Source organism: Equus caballus, chromosome 7, assembly GCF_041296265.1.
Source record: "Equus caballus isolate H_3958 breed thoroughbred chromosome 7, TB-T2T, whole genome shotgun sequence".
In the NCBI taxonomy this organism is placed as follows: domain Eukaryota; kingdom Metazoa; phylum Chordata; class Mammalia; order Perissodactyla; family Equidae; genus Equus; species Equus caballus.
The window spans coordinates 14511238-14531951 of NC_091690.1; the positions used below are offsets into that span (position 1 = coordinate 14511238).

The following is a 20714-nucleotide window of genomic DNA, read 5'->3' on the forward strand; positions in this document are numbered from 1 at the left end:
AATGCTAGGCATTTCTAACTACAGGTCTTGTGTTATATGTCCCCTCACCCCCACTCACCACCCCCTGTTCAGAATAGCAGTGCCTGTAGATCTGATATCTTAGTCCCAACTTATGAACATTGTTATATCATCACAGAACATTGTTATACTTTACAAAGGTTTTCTGCTCTTCTTTCTGTTCAGAGAAGAAAGGCTCTATTCTAGCCCTGAGGGGGAAAGATGATAGGATTTGGAGTCAGAAGACCTTGATTCAAGTCCCTGCTTTGCCATTTGTTAGCTCTTGGACAAGACAATCTTGACCTTCCATTTTTTTAATTGCTAAAAGGAGAAAGCAGTCAGATCCACTTACTGACATCTCAGAGGTACCGTGATGCCAGAATGACATGAAATGTAATTTCATGAAATGTAAAGCTAGATAAATATAGAACTATTTAAATAGCGTTATTTATTATGTTATTAAGTACAATGATTACATGTTATTCAGTCAGCTATCATCTTATTTGATTTTCATATTTCCCTGAAGTAGGCTCTCTCAGCCTCATTCTATAGATGATAGAAACTGAAGTTCAGAGAGATTGAGACTTGCCCAAGAGCAGCAGCAGAACCAGGACTTAAAACCAGGTTTGTAAATCCTAAAATTAGTTCCAGTGCTCTATGTACGCTCACTGAGGCATTTATAGTCACATTAAGGGGCAGGAAGCCCGGCAGGTGGCAGGAACCAGAGGTTGTGTCAGTGAAATTTTAAGAAGCCAAGGCATATGCTGTGCTTTAAGGAAATTTAATTTAGGAAAATTCTAAGGTATATAAAGATGAAAATTAGAGGTAGATAAAATGTTTGTACTCAGATGACTTTCTAGGGTGACATGGCCAGGGTCAAGAGGCTATTTTCTCTTACATAAATTTAGGTGCATCTGTAAACATGTCTGCCATGTTCTATTTCCTTGTACATAGCACACCACCAGGAGGCTTTGACAGGTGAATTGATTTCACTGTTCTGCGCTACTTCATCCATACCCCTCCTGAGTGGGGAAGATATTTTTCTCAAAGTAGATCATAGGTATCGTTTTCTCAGATCTGAGTATGGGGCGGGGAGAACAATATGAAAGCTGGTTGTATTTGTTTTCTATTATTGCTGTAACAAATTACCAGGAACATAGTGGCTTAAAACAATACAGCTTTGTTCTCTTATACTTCTGGAGTCTAGAAGTCCAAAATCAGCCTCATTGGTCTAAAGACGCATGCTATCAGGACTGGTTCCTCTTGAAGGCTGTAAGGGAGAATCTGTTGCTTAGTCCTGCCCACCTTCTAGAGACCACCTACATTCCTTGGTTCGTGATCCCTTCCTTCATCTTCAATGCCAGCAGCGTAGCAGCTTCAATTCTCTCTCTTTCTTTCCCAGTGCTTCCCTTCTCATTTCACCTTCTCGGCTTTTGACCCTCTTGCCTCCATCTTGTAAGGACCCATGATGGGATTACATCATTAGGCTCACCTGGAAAAGCCAGGCTGTCTCAAGATCCATCATCACAGTTGAAAAGTCCCTTTTGCCACATAAGGTAACATATTCACAGGTTCTGGTGATTAGGACGTGGACTTTTTTTTTGGTGGGGGGGCATTACTCAGCCCATCATAAGAGTTGTTATTTTTATTTTGAAATTTCTTTCAAAATCTTTTAGTTTGTGTATAGAATTTGCATTTCCCACCAGATAAAAAATGTCAAGTGTAAAAATGGTTAATTATATATTTTTTTCTACTAGTAAAAAGAGTACTTAAGGTTACACCTCTCTAATGGCAGAAGGAGCTTCTGTCCCACTGGGTAACAGTTCTCAGAAAATCTTTTCTTACTATTTTAGTGAGATACACTGCAGATACAGGTTTGATATAGTCATTTAAATATAAGTTCTGTGATATTAATGAGTTTTGGGCTTATTGACTTTATTATTTCTAAATATACTATAAAAGTAGATTTCCATTCTTTACCACATACTTCAACAATCTTAGATGATATAGAATTAATCACTATAATGAATACATAACAAGTGTTTTTTAAAAATCATGATAAAATACACTAGAGTTTTCAAGGCTTCCTCATCATTGTCAAAAGTTAAAGACAGATTCAGAATTTTTAATCTATTTGTGTTGTAATAAGAGAAATAGAAAATAGAATTTAAAATAAAACCAATACCAATTCATAATTGTGCAATGCTGTACGTTTTTTAGTTTTTCCTTGGCCTTTAACTTAGTTCATCCTCAAGTACAGTATATGTTTTCAATTCTGAGTAAGATTATTTTAAATAAGAAAAAGACTGAAGTATAATCTGATTTTCAAAGTGTGTTGATGACATGCTTCCTATTGGAATTTGTTTTTTACAGGGTATGTATTTTTTAACCCTTCATTTACAGAGTACCATTTTCCATCTCATGCCTTCACTTCTGATAATAACAAAGCAGACGTGTCTTCTACCTTGCCTTCTCCTTGCCTCTGCACTCTGCCTGAGAGAATGATAGGGGCAGGCTCTTCATATGGAATCCTGCAACTTAGAGAGAAGATGCTCCTATGTCAAGGAGAGACATTTCCCTTTCCTGCATTTTTTTCTAACTCACATCCTTGGATAAACACATTTCCCAATTCATGTCATTTCCCCTTAGGGCTTTCACCATGATCTGTGTGTACAATTAGTTACTCTTACAAAGATTAGGCCAGTTTATCTGTATTACTTCTACTGTAAATTCAACATCATCAACTTCAAACAGACTCTTCATACTGACAATTTGCTTATGTTGCCTAGTCATCATTCTTCATGTTTTATCAAAACAAAGGAAATTTATTTTTTACCATTTTCTTCCAAACTGTGACCTTTTGTCAGTAGATACTTCGCTTAGAAAATAGAAACCGCCAGATGCAAATTTTCCTCAATGAACTCAGGCACATTAACTTCTTTTTGTCTGCCCACTTATGAACAACACTTCTTCATTTCTAGGCAACATGGTGGTGTTGGTTATTTTGTCTTTCTTCTGTATGGTCATCATATTCTCATGATTTTATTGTCCTTTATCATTTAAATGTCAAGTCTCAATCTTAAAAATATATAGTAAAAAGTAACCAGAATGGAGATTAAGAACATGTGCTCAGAAGTCAGAAAATCGGGATTTGAATCTAGGCTCCACAATTGCACAACTACCTGACATTGACAATTTTCTGTGAGCAGCATCTGTGCCTGTTTCCTCACCTGTAAAACTGGATAATTATAGTCTACTTCATAAGGATGTTGAAAAGGATTAAATGACATAATGTATGCAGAGTAAGGCTTAGAATAGTGTCTGTGTGTGGTTAACACTCAGCAAGTTAGTTGTTGTAGTTATTATTCTTATTTCCCAGCACATATTAAACACTCAGTGAGTGCCGTTTGAGGCACTGTTGTCATCCTCCTGACACAAATGCCCTCACACAGTCAGAGTAATTTGGAAACAAAAGTCCACCCATGTTCCTCTTCAATAGCTTATGATTGTCCTTGGGATACAGTCCCTGCATGATCTGATGCCTCGCTACCTCTCAGTCTCATCCCGTGCCACTCCATGCACTTGGTTTCAAGGCTCCAGCAATACTGGAGCTTATTGAAGCTGCTTATTTTAATATTTTTAAAGCATTTACACAGTGAAGTAATAAGGACTCATTACATGCAAGCTATTAGTCCTACCTTTATTGTTATTAGCATCAGCAGGCTTCGCTGTCTCTCACCTTCCTTACCTGTTGCAAGCCATTCTTCTCAAAATGCACATTGCTTGAGTTAGTATGATTTCAACTTCTGATAGCCTCCTCCATGAAAAAGTGCTTATATTTTCTTTAAAAAAAAGCAAAAGAGAAGAGCAGAATGATGGTCCATTAAGGAAATAACATCTCTTGCAGATTTCTGGCTTTTGTTTTCTTGTTTTAAAATGTTTTCCCAAGCTTTAGTGAGATGCAATTGACAAATAACATAGTGTAAATTTAAGGTATACAAAGTGTTGATTTGATATACGTATATCTTGTGGAATGGCTACCATAGTAAGTTTAGTTAACACATTCATCACCTAACATAATTACTCTTGTTGCCTCTATGCGTGGTACACTCCTCTCTCCTTTGTCTGATTTGCTAATTACTACTCATCCTTTAATGCCTGGTTCAGGTGTGAACTCCTGCCTGGAAGCCTTCCTTCTCTCTCAATGGCTGGGAGATATCCCACTAAGTGCACCTATATCACCTGGTGTTTAACTCTATCAAAACATATATCAAAACATATTACATCTGGATGTTTCCCTTACTAGACTTCAAGCAGACTGAAGAAAAAAACCTTGGTTTTTCTAATGTTTCACTCTCTGTTTCTAGAACAGCATCTGACACTTCAGTTTTACCCATACTAATGCTTGTAGAATAAACTGAGTAAAAATTCAGAATTATGATGGATGAATAAATCAATCGATTGTGAGTTGGAAAGAACCCCAAGAGAGGCTGAGTATTGAGCTGGGACTAAAGAGAAAAGGAATTCTTCTACTTCCAAAGTTTCCATTCACCTTCTACTCTGAATCACCCATTGTCTGACAGTCTCACAGTGGCCCAGGCATCCCGGTCAAATTAAATTTCCATTAAGCCACTCAACAGTGTTTATGAAGGTTACTCCTGATTTTGCAGAACTTAGAAGTGGTAAAAAGTATGTGTTCCCAATAGCTGTAAATGCTTTCTTTCCAGTGTAATAATCTCACTTTCTGGTTTGCCACTAGTGATTTTATGCTGTTATGTGAATTCTTCATTCTCTTTTCTTCAGCTTAAAGACTCATAAAGACACCTATTTGTTGGGAAACATGAAATTGAGTAGAGTATAATTGCTTTCTCATTCTGCCAGATTCTCTCCAGGACCTTAAAACAGATCTATAATATTAACCTGAGGTAGAGAAGGGAAGCAATTATTCTGACAGTCCAGCCTAAGAAAGGGTAGCAGAAAACAAAGCCAGCTGCTCATTTTGAATTAACTCAAATTCCCCTGAAGAGCTCAAAATAAGCAACAAGAATGCAAAATTTCATCAGCATTTTTGTAGTTCCTATCTATTCTAATTAAGAAAATCTAGTCCTATGAGGACCTGCAAGATTGGGTTATAGTTGGGAGGCCAAAAATACCTCTGTTTTTCTCTTTTCCCTGATAAAGCATTTCCTAAGAAATGTTTTTTCCTTCTCTTTCTCCTTTCCTTCTTCTTTTTCTTTCTTCTCCTTTAAATATATAAACCTCAAGAAAACCCTAAGGAAAACTCATTCAACTAATAAAATGTTAACATGGATAGTCAGAAATTATTTCTGATGATCATCCTCTCATCTACTACATGCAAAGATTCCTGCTGGCATCAATTACACACCGAGGCCTCTGCTGATGTTTGACCAGTTCTAACTTTGATGGACTCTACCGGGAGTAAAAAAAGCAGTGTTTTGTTTACTTCAGTTAAAAAAAAATGGTGGTAATGATGTAGTTAAGGAAGACTCTTTTGTGGTACCTCTCTTTTGGGTCTTACAGTTGTGTTAAAGAAACATAGGGAAAGAATATGACAATGGATCTCCATGGATAAAGGAATAAACTACTTCTTACAACTTGGGGTAGATGAGAGCCTAGCACATGTCACTCTGAGAATGTACTTGCTGAAGAATGAGTTCATCCTTTATCCATAGCGAACTCTGAGCCACCTCTCATGGCTGAAGAACTTTCTCGCCATCTTCTTACTTGTCCTAGATTCTTGCTGCTGTATTCTTTTCATAGGTGAACATTTATCTTGAACTAAGGACAAACAGTAGTTGTAGTTAAGAAGGACATTTAAGCGTTACATCAATAATGGTTTGAATATCACTGGGTAGGGTCTGATATTGCTCAGAAATTTGTCATTTTATTTTTGAGTTCTTTTTTATACCACTGTTGATGGGAACATGTTCATATATTTATTTCTTACTAAGAGAGGGAGGAGATTTTAAATAGGGTAACAGTAATTTACACAATAATTTTTATATGTTTGATCCTAAAACATGGATAAAATTTTAATATGTAATATATTCTATTACTCTGTCATTTCAAACTATCTAAAATTTATTTTCAATATATGCATTAATAAAAAATGTTACTGCATTAGATTTTTAATTTCAAAGAGCTAAAATAATTGTGATTTATTATTAAAAATATAAGCAGTATGGTGTATTAGAAATAACATAAACTTGAGTGCAAACAGCTGGTTGTTAATCCACTTCTGCCATGTGGCCAGTAACAAGTGACTTTTATTGAGTCTCATTTTTCTTAATGTAAAATAGAAGTAATACCTATCATGTCTCAGGCTTTCATAGGGTTTTGGTAGGAACCAAAGGCAGTTGTGTGTGGCAAAAACATATTTGCATGGGGTGATTATTACTATTTCAAATAATAAAGATAAAATAGATATCCGGCTTGAAGAATTGCAGTTATATTTTCAGGAAACAAAGTTAAGTGGCATCTCCAACAAGATTAGATCCTAAAACATGGCCTGAGACCACCTGACATCCTAGAGTTGTGAATCAGTGACTGGTTCAATTTATTATAATATAACTTAGGTAGAAATTATTTTTGCTTGTTTTTATCCCAGACTCTGAGGGGATTATAATCTCTTTTCTCAAGGAGTTTGTGACATAGCTGTTGCTGGGGAATGATTTATTTCCATAAAATCTTAAAATAATGCAAGAAGATAAAAATGCAATAATAATAGTGCAGTAACTGGTTTAAAACCAAACATTTTCGTGGTTTCATCTCTGCTTGAAACTGCAGTACTATAAATACCAGCCCAGAAAATAAGAATAATTGAAAAACACCTCAAAGCTTTATAAAAGTCTTGTGTAGAACGTCAGAGGGGTTCCAATTAACAACCCATAGCAAAAGTTCTAACAATCTTTCATTATCTATCCCTTTCTCAATTTCCCACAAACTCTCTAGTTCACCTCTCCTAATCGCCCTTTTTCACTCACAAACCTGCAAACCTCTGTCTCTGACATAAAGCACAGAGAGTTCTCTTCTGGCTTCCTTTTTGTCTCCAGCTGTCACATTTTTATTATGAACATCGATTTAGCATCTGTTGTTTCTTTAGTTTATTTTCACCTTATCCATTATCTTTCTCTCTTTCTCTTTCTTTTCTCTCTCTCTCCCTTCCTCTCTCTCTCTCACTATCAAATAAGGCTATTTCTTGTTGATTCAAATGGATACTGAACAAACAAATGTTCTCATTGTCCTCTTGCGAATTTCTGAAGGTTTATACTTCTTTAGTGATGGAATTAACTCACAGAATACATCGAAACCAAAGTGGTTGTATGATATTTTCCCCTCAAATTGTGATGAGTCACTGTGATTAACCTCCTGTCTGATAAATTTGGAATTGCCATGGAACAAATATAAGGATAGATGAGAATACAATCAGATTTAATCAACTAATAAGGTCTCCCTAAATGTTTTTTTATGTGACTGGTGATAAATCAAATTATTCTGAAAAATGAAGATAAAACACAGTCTCTAGAGCCACGTTTACTACTAGGGGAGGCATCCTTGTCTAGTTCAGTGTGGAAACCTGTAGGAAAAGCCGTAGAGTATTTCATTTCCTATTGGTATTTGTTTTTAAACTTGTTCCAGGAAAACAAACACTCTGTTTGCAATAAAAGTATGCTAAATTGCATACTGAAATCAAATAAACAATTTGGTTTAATTACGTAAATGTAAATAAAACAGCAAAAAAACATTTCTTTTTTGTCTTTTACTTACCTATATGAACCAGGCTTAAATTATTTTAACCTACCTAATATTGTTCAGTGTTCTGAGTGACCTCCATTTTTACCTTTTAAAAAATGTCTTTTCACTTTTAAAGACATTAAATGGAAACACAAATTATATACATACGTACATCAAAAATATTTTTGTCAAAAAAATATATAGATGACAAATATGTTCCATGACAAATATATGATGCTGTATCAGTAGTGGAGCCACTTTCTGTGTTGCTGTATGGGTATACACAGCAACACAATTTGCAATAGAGTAAAACCTGTCCTCTATTGGCAGAGTCACCCCAAAGGAGTGGAGAAATCAGTTATAATCCAAGCTAGTGTAATACTGAGTATTTTCAAAACCAACTTATAATTGATGCCAAGTGAAAGCATTGTGTACCCAATAAAATATGAAATGATTGCAGAAATAACATATGCTTCAAATCTCTAAAAGAAACTACCTGATTTTAAGACTTACTGTAATGCTCTTTAAGTAAGACAGTGTGGTATTGGTGAAAGGATAGACGTATGGATGAATGGATCAGAATGTAGAGTCCAGTAATATATCCCCACAAATATGGTCAATTGATTTTTGGGATAAAGTTGTACCCGTGTTAATTTCTTAGTTTTGGCAATTGTGCTGTGATTATGTAAGGTGTTATCTTTAGGAAAGGCTGCATCATCATTTGAACATTCTATACTAATTCTGCAATTCTTTTGTAAGTCTAAAATTATTTCTTAAAAATTTTAAAGGAGGTGGAAAATATTCATAATCTTTAAATTAGTATTTCCTTTTCTAGGAATCTAAAAGGAGACATTGGAAAATAATACAAGTGTGTAATCAACCTCATAACAAGGCTATTCATGAAAGTGCTTTAAGAATCAAGAGAAAAACTAAGCAAAAATGTGAAAGACATTATGATATTTCATAGTGCCAAATAGAAGTAAATGTCACCCCTCCACCAAGATTCTGCCCAGGATTTCATAAGATTTTTTTTTACAAATTAGCCAACTGCCTTTGACAGGGCAATATATAGTTATATTAGAGTTGGTTTTGTAAATAAACAAATAGGAGGTCCTGAAAAGAAAGAAGAATTGGAAGGAGTTCTCAAAAATAAAGATTCTGTGGGCAGGACATCACAGATCCACCTAGAATAAAGAACAATCCCCTTAGAGAGGGAGAATATCCAGTTGTGGATTTTGGAATTTTGTATTAAGCCACAGATCTTGTCATTTGACCTTATTTTTCTTCAGATGTGACTTATTTACCTTCTTTTCATAGGTTTTTTAAATGCAAAAATATATGTCTTGATATGTCCCTAGTTTATTAGATTAAACTATAAAGAAACATGTTAAAACAGGCATACTATACACAACAACAAACGTGGGTTCCATCTTGTGTATTGGTGGTAATGTCTCCTGATCCTATCATTTTTTATGCCACCGTTTCCATTCCTGAGCTAAGAAAGTATAGCCAAGGAAGAGTACTCTGAAAATGATCCTCAGATCATGATAGTTGGATCCTGATTTCCAAGACTCCCAAAATGCCTTTGCATAATTCTATTGTAGGGCTTTTATGCAACTAGAAGCCTGCCACTCAAAATGACAATAAACCTTTATTTATTATTTACCACCAATATGGGTTATAATTATACCTCCAATCGTGAGAAAGCAAGGTGAAACTAGCAATAGACAAGACTTCAAATTTCAGAAAACGTGGGACAGGATGCCATTCTTTGAAATACAGCTTGGAACAATAAACAAATAGTAGAAAGAATTCGGAGAAAAGACAGCAAAAAGAGAGGGTAATGCATATTTTTGTAGTAGATAGAATCTGCATTCTTTACCCTTAGTAGATGGAGATCCGATTTGAACATATATCATGAATTATAGAATGTTTCCCTAGATGAGACACTGAACTTTCTTTAGGGATAAATGCAGCTATTTTTAAATTCAAAATATCTGGGTGGAGTAGGAATGAAACTAAGGTTACTCCACTCAATAATACATTGATGGTGTCTTGCTGATTCCATAGGGGTTGCAAGTGCCTTGCTAATGGAGAACCGTAGTAATAATAATATATATATAGAGAGAGAGAGAGGGAGAGAGAATCTTTGTCCCCAGTTCCTGGAACAGATCTCCTAAAATCCTTGGAATCTCCTGAGTAATAAGAGAGTCTTTTATATGCTAATGAGATGACTAGTGACTGGGGCCTCTAAATAGCTTCTAGATGGGGGCTGGTGGCCAGAAAGACCAACCCATGATGAGAGGGTTAGAACTTTTAGCTCCTCACTCTACACTTTCCAACTTCCAGACATGGGAGAAGGGCTGGAGATTGAGTTCGATTACCAATGGATAAAGATTTAATCAATCATGCCTACATAATGAAATCTCCATAAAAACACATAAGCAATGAAGTTCCAGGAGCATCCTAGTTGGTGAAAACATCAATGTGCTGGGAGGGTGGCATGCCCTGAGAGGAAGCAGAAACTAGGCACCATCCTCCCCCATTCAATACTTTGACCTATGTTTCTCTTTCATTTGGCCGTTGCTGATTTGTATCCTAAGAAATTATTGAACCTGATGAGCAGATTGTAGGAACCCCGATTTATAGCCAGTTGACCAGAAGTACAGTGGCCCTGCCTCCTAGGACTTGTGACTGGTGCATGAAGTGGGAACAGCCTTGTGTAACTGAGTCCTTGACCTGTGGGGTCTGCACCAACTCCAAGAATTGGTGTCAGAATTTAATTGAATTGTTAGACATCCAGTAGATGTTGGAGAATCTGAGAAGGAATGCATTCCTTTCTTAATCTGACTATCTGGACTTTAGGCTGTTCTGTTAGTGAGAGAAGGGGCAGAAAGATTTATTATTTAAAGAAATCAGTAGGTTTACTATTTATACTTGTGGGAATATTAGAGAGAACTTGGGAAGGGACCTCACTGCCACTATCACCAAAAGAGCCCCAGGGCTCATCTAGTCCCACCCCATGCCTACCTTTCCCTCTTGCTGTAGAGCTTGGGTGGCAAGAGACCAGTGTCCACTTTGCTGAAGCCTTGGAGTGCTACTCAAATTTGCAAGATGTAGACTTCAGTAATCTGTGAGAGAAAAGGAAAAGGAATCTAAGGAAATGGGTTTTCTTCCTCTGGGAGAAATGACATTATTCTCATAGATGGAGGTAAAGATTCAGACTAAGAGGTGAATGGAGAGCATGTGAACTCGAAGTAAGTGGAGCTAGATTAGGAATCAAATAAGCATCCTCAGAGGAAGCCCCTCTTATGAGGGTTCAAAGTCTTCAAGTGTCTTCTATTTTGATATTCAAAACATGTTAACATTACAGCTTTAATTTTCTTGCTTCTTTATTGCAAATCCCCGGAATTCTTCAGAAACAAAGTTTGTGTAGACCTGCTCATTCTTAGGGAGACAGGGTCCCTCTTTTTCATCTCTCTTGAGCTCTCTGTGGAGAAGGACTCTAACCAATTAACTGAATTCTAAGTTGAAATTCCAGATGAGGAAAACTGTTCATGGTGAAACCTGGAGGGGATAAACAGACTCATGCTCCTTAAGAAAGGGACGCTGCAAGAGGTACAAGAAGAGGAATTCTGTTGGCTCGGTTAGCTATTGGCTGTGCTCCTCTCAAAAGGGAAGAGAGGAGTTAGGGGATATGTGTGTTATACTTGTTCTTTATGTTTTGCTGAGACATTTTACAATGTTTCTTCAGAGGTTTTTGCAGGGTTATTTCCCTGGTTACAAAGGGCCAGTCCAAAAAGGGATTTTGAGAATTATCCTAAGTATCTAGAAAGATCCATGCTTTGCATATTTTCATATATGTGCATTAGTGTATAAATCAGGTTTTCCAGAATATATTTGGGGGCCACTGAAAGATTCAGAAGGGTCATAAATGTGAAGTGAGGTTGGAGGGGAATATGTATATATATATATATATATGTGTGTGTGTGTGTATTTGTTTTATGCGCTCATGTGTATCTCTGTGTGTATGTTTTCAACATGTAGCTCTGTTGCTCAGTTCTAGATGACATACATATTACTTCAAAAGTTGAGAAAAAGGATGTACATAGATTGTAATAAGTGGATTGACTTCTAGTAGTTCATTTCTGAACTATGGACTATTTAAATGGCTTGGTTCTTGGTGGGGAAGTGGGGAAATTACTGCAAGTGGAGAATTTCATAAAATTTGACCCTAATGTGAATGTCTTATCTTTATAAACTCTTACAGATTATGAGGGCCAAGGCTACACCTTATACACTTCTTTTATATTTCTGTTACTTACCCACAACACTGTGCACATAAGAGGCCTACCTTTAATTAATTAATAAGTTGCCTAAGTTAATACTAGAGAATATTATATAAATAGAAGACTCAGATGTTCAATATCTTGCCAGTAATTGATGAGCATTTTAAAAGAGTCTGGAGAATACTTCCTAGAAAATCTAGGTTTACAACTAATTGGATGCATAAATTTGTGTCTGTGTAAAATTGAAATTAGGCTAATAAAATTAGTACAATTCATGTTCAACTTGCTTCCGAAATTTGCATCATCTGAAAAGCAATAGAAAATTTGGAATCTAAATTAAATCTGAAGATCAATTAGAGATTTATAATTTCATTTTGATGGAGGAATCCATAGTATCTGAAGAAGCCTATGCTATTCCTTATTTCCTAGAATATGATCCTCGCCAAGCTGGTGTTTCTCATGAATCAGAACCTAGAGTCCAGAGATACATGGCCTGCATTTGAATTCTAGCTTCACCATTTACTAGCTATATGATCCTAAGCAAGTTTCCTAACCTCTCTGTGCCTCAGTTTCCACTCCACAAATGGGGATAATAATAGCATTTACCACATAGGAGAGTTGCAAGGAGGATTAATGGATCGATTAATGGATTAATACATATACTTGCTAAGTGTGTAGAGATGAGCCTGGCATACATTAAGTGATCAAAAATATTATTTGTGAAGATGATGATTGTACTCATTTCCTGTGACTCCTGTAACAAATTATCACAAACTTAGATACTTAAGTCAATTTCATTATCTTACTACCTTACTTTAATATCTTACAACATTAGTTTTTTATCTGTAGGCTAGAAGTTTGGTGTAAGTCTCACTAGGCTAAAATTAAGATGTTGTCAAGTTTGTTCTTTTCTGTGGGTTCTGGAGGCAGATTTGTTTCTTTGCTCATTAGCATTGTTGGAAGAATTCACTTCCTTGCGGTTGGAGGATCTAGGTCTCTGCATTTTTGTTTGAGTGTAAGGGAAGTGTCATTTCTAGCTTCTCAAAGCTACTACATCCCTTGGCTCATGGCTCCCTTCCTCCATCTTCACAGCCAATAAAGGTAGGTCAAGTCCTCATCAGGTAGCATCTCTCTCATCCTTCTTTCATGGTTGCATATCTCAATCAGGAAAAGTTCTTCACTTTTAAGGATTCACATGATTACATTGGTCCCACCCAGGTAGTCCAGGATAATCTCCCCATCTCAAAATCCTTGCACTTTTTTTTTTTTTACTAAGGAAGATTCACCCTGAGCTAACCTCTGGGCCCATCTTCCTCTATTTTGTATGTGGGTCACAGCCACAGCATGGCCACTAATGAGTGGTGTAAGTCTATGCCCTGGAACAGCACCCAGGCTGTGGGAGCAGAGTGCACTGAACTTAACTACTAGGCCGTGGGACCGGCCCCATCAAAGTAGTTACTGTTAATTACATCTGCAAAATTTTGTTTGCCATGTAAGGTAATATATTCACAGGTTCTGGAGACTGTTGCTTGGAAATCTTTCCTGGGGGGATTGGTCATTATTCTCCTTAATATGATGGTGATAGCATTGCACTTGAGGGCCAGATTTAACAGTAAGAAAGCATTGCATTTTTCAAGGAATCTGGGGGAGGATTTTTCAGTTTCTGTATATATTTCAAAGTGGGTAGGAGGCAGTGACCAGCTACCCTGGAATCTCTTCCTAGAGGAGTGTTTATAAAATGTGTCCTCCAGAACATTATTTTTGTGAGATAATAGATATGAAATGAAACAAAAAGGGTGTATAGGAGAGCTCATTTCTGTTTTCAAGCAAGACTGGTAATAAAAGCATATTCAGTCTGATTTTTTAATGACAAATTATGTACTACCTTTAATATGCTAATGTGCATCTGACTTTTCAAAAGGGATGGGTAGTGTTTCCTAATCTTCTTTGGCTGAGAAAATTTTATTTTTATTTATTTCCTGAGGGCTTCTGAATTAACCTTGGGAAGCAATGGTCCAAGAATTTGGCATTTTAGCAACGTACTTGGCCAGCAGTGTGGACAATGTCTTTCATTGCTTGGAAGATAAGATTTACAAGGGGACTCTACTCTAGCCATATTTAAATGTCTTATCTATAAGATCTTTAGAAATTATTTTTCTTTCAAAATATAGGAAACATACTATTCAGTGTATTGGGAAGCAGTTGTATTACTGGACATGTGAAAACCTTCTGTTATTGGTTAAATAACAATAATTATTATTAATGTCTAAGATTTTATATGTGTTTAATATGTGCCAGGCACTGTGCTAAGGACCTCATAAGTATTATTTTATTAAATAGTATTTTATTATAATAAAAGTATTTATTTTATCATCATGACAATACTTATATGGTAGGTATAATAATTATGAAGAAATATTGAGATTGAGCAAAGTTAATATGGTAAATACTGGATTTGGAAATCAAACCTAGGCTATGTTACTTCACAGTATGTCCTCTTAGTCACTATGCTGTACTGCCACTACAAATGTGGTTACAAATATAAGGCATAATGCTACAGTAAATTTAAAGGCAGTTTTTTATTTGGAAGTTGACATCGGAGCCTAAGTGGACAATCTAAGAGTAAGGCAAGCCTATCTAGATCTGCCCTAGATATGGCAATCGTTGCTTCTCTGCACATATTCTTTTCCAAGAGAACTGCCTCACTCCCCAAAACCTCGGCTGACTCTTTTGTACAATTGTCTATAGTCTGACTCCCACATACAAAAGTAGACCAGATATAGAGCCTGACCCCGAAATAACCAATCTATAAACTGGCCTGAACCAATTAGATTATATCTTGAGACTCTTTACTGAGTCATTTGGGAGCTGACTTATTTTAAGAGGTCACCAGAAAAACGATCTGGTGTGAGGACCCACAGAGAGTGGAAGTGGATGCCTCCCAGAAATGACATTTGAAGTAGCTTTCTTCTCCAAACCTAAAGCAACTAGAAAAGAGAAATACAAAGGAGTCTTGAAGTCAACTGGAGAATAAAGATTTCTAGAGAGTTGGAGAGTGAGACTGTATTGTCCTTATAAAAGGAGGAATGTTTGCCGAGTGGAAATTCTGGCCTATTGGTGAGAATTGCCTGGTAGTAGGGAAGGGCGATTCATCGAGCTGCCATTGCTTGATTAAAATGTCATGCAAAGTCTTCAAATTCCTTTTGCTTTGATTTTATATTTGCTGAACAACCTTATGATATTAATTTGCTTTCCCATGGAGGCTTCTCTAAATGTGCTTTTTGGCTGACAAGAACATTCCTCACAGTGAATTAATAAATTGCCATTCTGATTTATAAATCAGTCTCTCCTCAGCTGAGTCAGGGTGAATCACCGGGTTTGACCACCTCCAGGGAAACTATTGGTTAAGAACTCTGAACTCCCTGAATGGCCAGATCCAATTCACCACCTTGGAGACCCTCACCGACAACCAGACAGGCCCACGTCCATTAGGTCACTAATTAATTTTCAGCAAATGTTTGGTGGGTGCTTCCTACATGCCAGGAACTACCTTAGATGCCAGATATTCTACTGTAAACAAAGCAGACGTGCATCTCTGCCTCAGAGAACTTGCATTTTAGGAAAAGGAGACAGATAATAATTTGTAAAAGTAAAGAAATAGATATATAGGTAAACAAAAATAAATAGATGAAGAGTATCAGGTAGTGATAGATGCTATCAAGAAAGTTAAAATAAGGTGATATTAGATAGAGGGTAACTGGGTGGCAATTTTCTGAGAGGCATTGTAGTGAAGTGGTTAAAATAACGAACTTTAGGTAGGAGATCAAATTTATTTCTATTACTTACTAGTGTCTGACCTTGTACAATTTATTAGCCTCTCTGAGTCTTTCTTTCTTCCTCTGAAAATGAGGCTAGGATCTACTTGTAGGTTTGTCATTAATATTAAATGAGTTAATGCAAGTAAAGCATTTAGAATGGTCCTAGGCACATGGTAAGTGCTATAAAAGTGTTACTATTGTGCCTATTTTTATGTAAAGATATTTAGTTGAGATTTGAATGAGAAGGGCCAACCATATGAATTAAGCAGGAAATTCCAAATAGAGGGAAGAGCTGGTGCAAATGCCCAAAGACAAAAATGCGCTTGACTCAATTAAGGATCAAATTGAAGGCTGGTGTGCCTGGAGCGTGGTAGAGGATGGAAAAGTGGTCAGAGAGGGAGTCACAAAGTAATCAGGGCTGGGTCAAGAAGGGCTCCTAAGCAGTGGAAGGGATTTGCTTAGAAAAAAATGACAGCTCTGTTGTTTAGAGACCAGATAGAGGGTTGTGGAGCCAGAGTAAGAGCAAAGAGTCCAGCCAGGAGACTATGTCAATAGCCAGGTGGGAGGATGTATTATGCCCACTCCACAACAAACATGTGCAAGGAACTTTACCATGAAGCACCTCCACCATATGTTATTACATATTTAGCAGCAAAAAAGGAAAATCAGAAACAGACAAAAATCTCTACCTTCATGGAGCATTCACCTTGGAGCATAAATCTTAACTTTGGACAAGAAAGCTTCCCCTTGGGTAGCCCCATCCCTTTTCCTGAGGACCATCCAAAAACAAGTAAGTGAAATTTGTGGTAGACCCAGGGTTGTAGTTTATATCTCTTGCAAAGATGCTTATAACATATTGATGCCATTCTTCCCATTTGAGAGGATCTTTCATCATCTTTTCAATCTGTAGAATGATTGCTTAGATATCAGTTCTGGATTTTGTCACACTGATCACTCTGGCAATGTATCACATGTATCAAAATGCACGCATTTATGTCTGGATCAAGAGTTGGCTATGTGTACACAATACGTCATTATTAATACAAGACAGGGATTGGCTTTCTACTCTATGGCTCATCTGTTCTTCTTATGCACCCTAGCTGCAATTTGCTCAGCTTAATTTAGTTGTGAAGAGCTCTAGTTAAACAAGGTTAATTGGCACAGATTTCTTTAGGTATGTTTAACAGGGAGTCAGGGTGATTTTGCTTTTTCCTTAAATAATCAAACCTGGAACCCAATCTCATTCCACTTACTGTTTCCAATATTGTTCTGACATATAAAACCAGAGTTTTCAAACTCTTGGCCTCTCTGCCTGATCTATTCAGATCTCATCATGTGATAACTCAGCTTTCAAACTGTTTATTCAACTCTAATGGTTTTCTTTCCACTCACATGAAAAAATAAATAAAACAGAGTAGGGAGATGTTGATTTACGCTTTTTCCTCTTAACAATAAATAATAATAAAATAATTTAGAAAAGGTCTATTTTTTATATTGCTAATTACTTCTGGGGATTATTTCCTTGTTAGATGTAACTTTTGAAGAGTCTAACCATTTCCCAAAAGATTGTTTAAATATATGTTAATACATAAGAAGAGAATGTGTCTTAAACGATACTTTGCTCTCTGAGATGTGGTATAAGCTAGAGAATGCTGAGATGGTGTTATCTCCCCAAATTCTCTTCTTCACAGAAGTCTTACAGGTTCTAAAACACACAATTAAAGATTAATTTATTTAGTTGTCTCTCTTTTGAGGCTTTATTCAAAAAGTAATTAAGGCTATGAAGAGCTAATTCTTATTGATTTACATAACCTTATTCTGACAAGGCGGGACAGGCAGCATAAAGAAGATGGTTAGAGCATGGAGCTGGGTAAATAGTGATCAAAGGAAAAGAAAATGGCAAAATAAAGTTAGGACAAGAGAAAGAAACGTTCTCCCCTTCTTTACCATAACAATGGTTTTCATTTCCCCGAGTGGTGGTCATCATGTACCCACCCAACGGTGCAGTCCACAGCCTTGAGCTGAGCAGTACATATGAGATTCTTTGTTATTGAACAAGGATTCCAACATATTTAGATGAAGTTTTGATCATTACCCTGTTTTCTGTCATGATCACTGCTCTCACCAACATGTAGTTGATTCTTCAGAAATGCCAAAGCCAAAACCAAAACCAAATTCTTGGTACATGTTTTCACTATTCTGGGCAGCTGAGAAAACAAACAGCAAATAAGCAGAAAATCCAGGTAGAGTGTACAGCATGTGAGCAGAAAGTCAATTGGATCCTATAAATATTTAAGTAAGAATTACCCTCTTTCAGGGCCAGCCTGGTAGTGCAGTGGTTAAGTTTGCACGTTCCGCTTTTGCAGCCTGGGGTTCGCCAGTTAGGATCCCAGGCATGGACCTATGCACTGTTTGTCAAGCCATGCTGTGGTAGGTGTCCCACATATAAAAAGTAGAGGAAGATGGGCACAGATGTTAGCTTAGGGCCAGTTTTCCTCAGCAAAAATGAGTAGGACTGGCAGCAGATGTTAGCTCAAGGCTAATCTTTCTCAAATAAAAGAAAAAAAGAATTGCCCTCTGTCACTTGCCAGCAGGAATGATCTAGGTGGACTCCTGCCACCTGCAGTAAATGCTGTCTAGAACAGTGAAGGAAGTTTTGAAATATTTTAATCAAAGCATGCAAAACTCTTGGCAAATCCTTTACCCTTAAGTCAAATGAACCCTGCAATCCATATGCTGTAAGCCTCTGTAGACTGTTTACTGCTGTCAGAGCAGATGGATCAGAGGATGCAAACGTAGTTTGCTGTTTTAAGGCATGCAGGCCTCTGTGCACACGCACACACACGTGCAGATATACACACACACACACACACACACCAAGGCACCATATGGCACTGCCTATTGATCTTTGAAACATCAAGCTACTAAAATGCTATATGCTTATTTTAGGTGTAAGACTCATCTGCTTGACTTCTAATGAGAACTATAATCATACTCAAAAGTCTGTTTTAACTTCTGGTTTGATTCTGAGCCCGGTTTTGCATGTTTACTACAACCTGAATGTCCTACATAGCCTGGAAACTTTCTCCATAGAAGGCACTGTGCCTTCATCCAAAGAGGCAGTAAAATATGGCTTCAGTCCTGTTCTTTCTGCCATCCTTCTAGCACATGCACTAAGCTGGTGTGATTGCAACTTTGCATTCATATCAAACGCTGATATGACCACAGTCCAGCTGTGATATGTTGGCTCTCCAAGACTCAGGCAAAGACAACTTACTGAACCCTAGGGGTGGTGGCAGCAACTTTATTGGATTAGCATAGTTGGGCCAAGGGAATGTGATATTTTGATTATTTTCATGACATTGAACCAATGTAAATCTCAGAGTGAAAAGGAAAATGGAGGCTCATGCCATTCATTGATTATAAATGATTCCAGGGCTTGAAAGCAGTTATTCAGCAAATATTTACAGAAAATTTAATAAGAACTGAGAATAAAAAAAGAGTGAAATCACTAACTTATTTGCCACTAATATGCGTCCAGTGCTTACAGCCTGCAAGTACTCTGCCAGGTGGTCCATGACAGCTATATAAACAGGCACTCCTCCAGCCTTGGTTGAGCTTACATTGGGCAAACATATACACATTACTTGATATCAAGAAGCTCACAGTGTGAAGGAGATAAGATTTATACATAAGTAACTACCAGGCTATGTGGGACAGGCATCACACGAGCTCACAGAATCTAGAGAGGGTAGTAGGGGAACTGGGAATGGGGAGTGGGGGTGGTGGTGGTACCATCTGACCTGAGCTCCTAAGGGCAGGCAGAGCCTTAACATGTTGGAATTTGAAGGAGAAAACGCTGAGTGGGAGTATAGCTATGTATAAAATTCTAAATCCAGGATACCAGAGAAAATATCTTCTCATTTTAGTGGTAACAGAAGACCTATGCAAGAAAGTGATGGGAGAGCAGAAAGTTAGTTCATATGATTAACAGGTAAATACTGAGTGACTACTCTGTGCCAGGAATTGTTCTGTGTTCTGTGATATGGTAGTAGACATAATATGAAGCTATTTTCTAGTAGGGGATGTGGTAGGCAGCCTGTAAAATGGTCCCCAGTGAGCCCTACCTCCTGGAGGTTACATGCAAATGTAATCCCTTCACCTTTGAGTTTGGGCTGGACCTAGTGATTTGCTTCTAATTATAGAATATGGCAAAGTGATGGATGTCACTTCCAAGATTAGGTTACCAAAAGAGCTTGATTTCTATCTTGCGTGTTCTCTCACTCTCTTCCTTGCTATAAGGGAAGCCAGCTGCCCTGTGGTGAGGCCCCTGTGGCAAGGAACAGGCCAGTGAGGACCTGAGGCCAACCAGCAGTGACTGAGCTTAGAAGCAGCTTCTCCTCCATGTAAGCTGTGAGATGATCGAGGTCCTGGCTAAAAATTTGGTTACAGCCTTGTGAGTCCCTGAGCCAAAGATATCCAAAACAATGCCTGGATTCCTACCCTACAGAACTTATGAGAGAATAAATGTTTGTTATTTTAAGCTGAAACATTTTGGTGTACTATGTTACACAGATATAGATAGTTAATATAGGTGTAAAAAAAATCTCTCTTTCACTTTCCTTTATATACTTATAGTGACTTAGAAGAAAAATTATACAGGATAAAGGGGGCCTGGGAACTGGGTAAACAGGATAAACTGGGAACTGAGAATTCCAGGGAGCAGGCTGGAGGAGGCGGTGTTGTGATTTTGTATAAGGTGCTCAGAGAAGGCCACTAGGATAATGCGATATTTGAGCCAAAGCCTGAAGGAAGGAGAGGTTGGGCTATATGGATTGCTGGGGGAAGATGTTCT

The 20714-nt window shown here is 37.3% G+C and overlaps 1 long non-coding RNA gene across 2 annotated transcripts in view; it reads right to left on the reverse strand.

The window, feature by feature from the left end:
* LOC111774213 (uncharacterized) overlaps positions 1–20714 on the reverse strand; it is a 116760-nt gene that overhangs the window by 70437 nt on the left and 25609 nt on the right. For both annotated transcript variants that reach the window (XR_011440441.1, XR_002809032.2), the window contains exons 2-3: positions 10783–10883; positions 3746–3839 (exon numbers count right to left, since the gene is read on the reverse strand). This is a non-coding gene — a long non-coding RNA (uncharacterized lncRNA). The remainder of the gene's footprint in view (positions 1–3745; positions 3840–10782; positions 10884–20714) is intronic.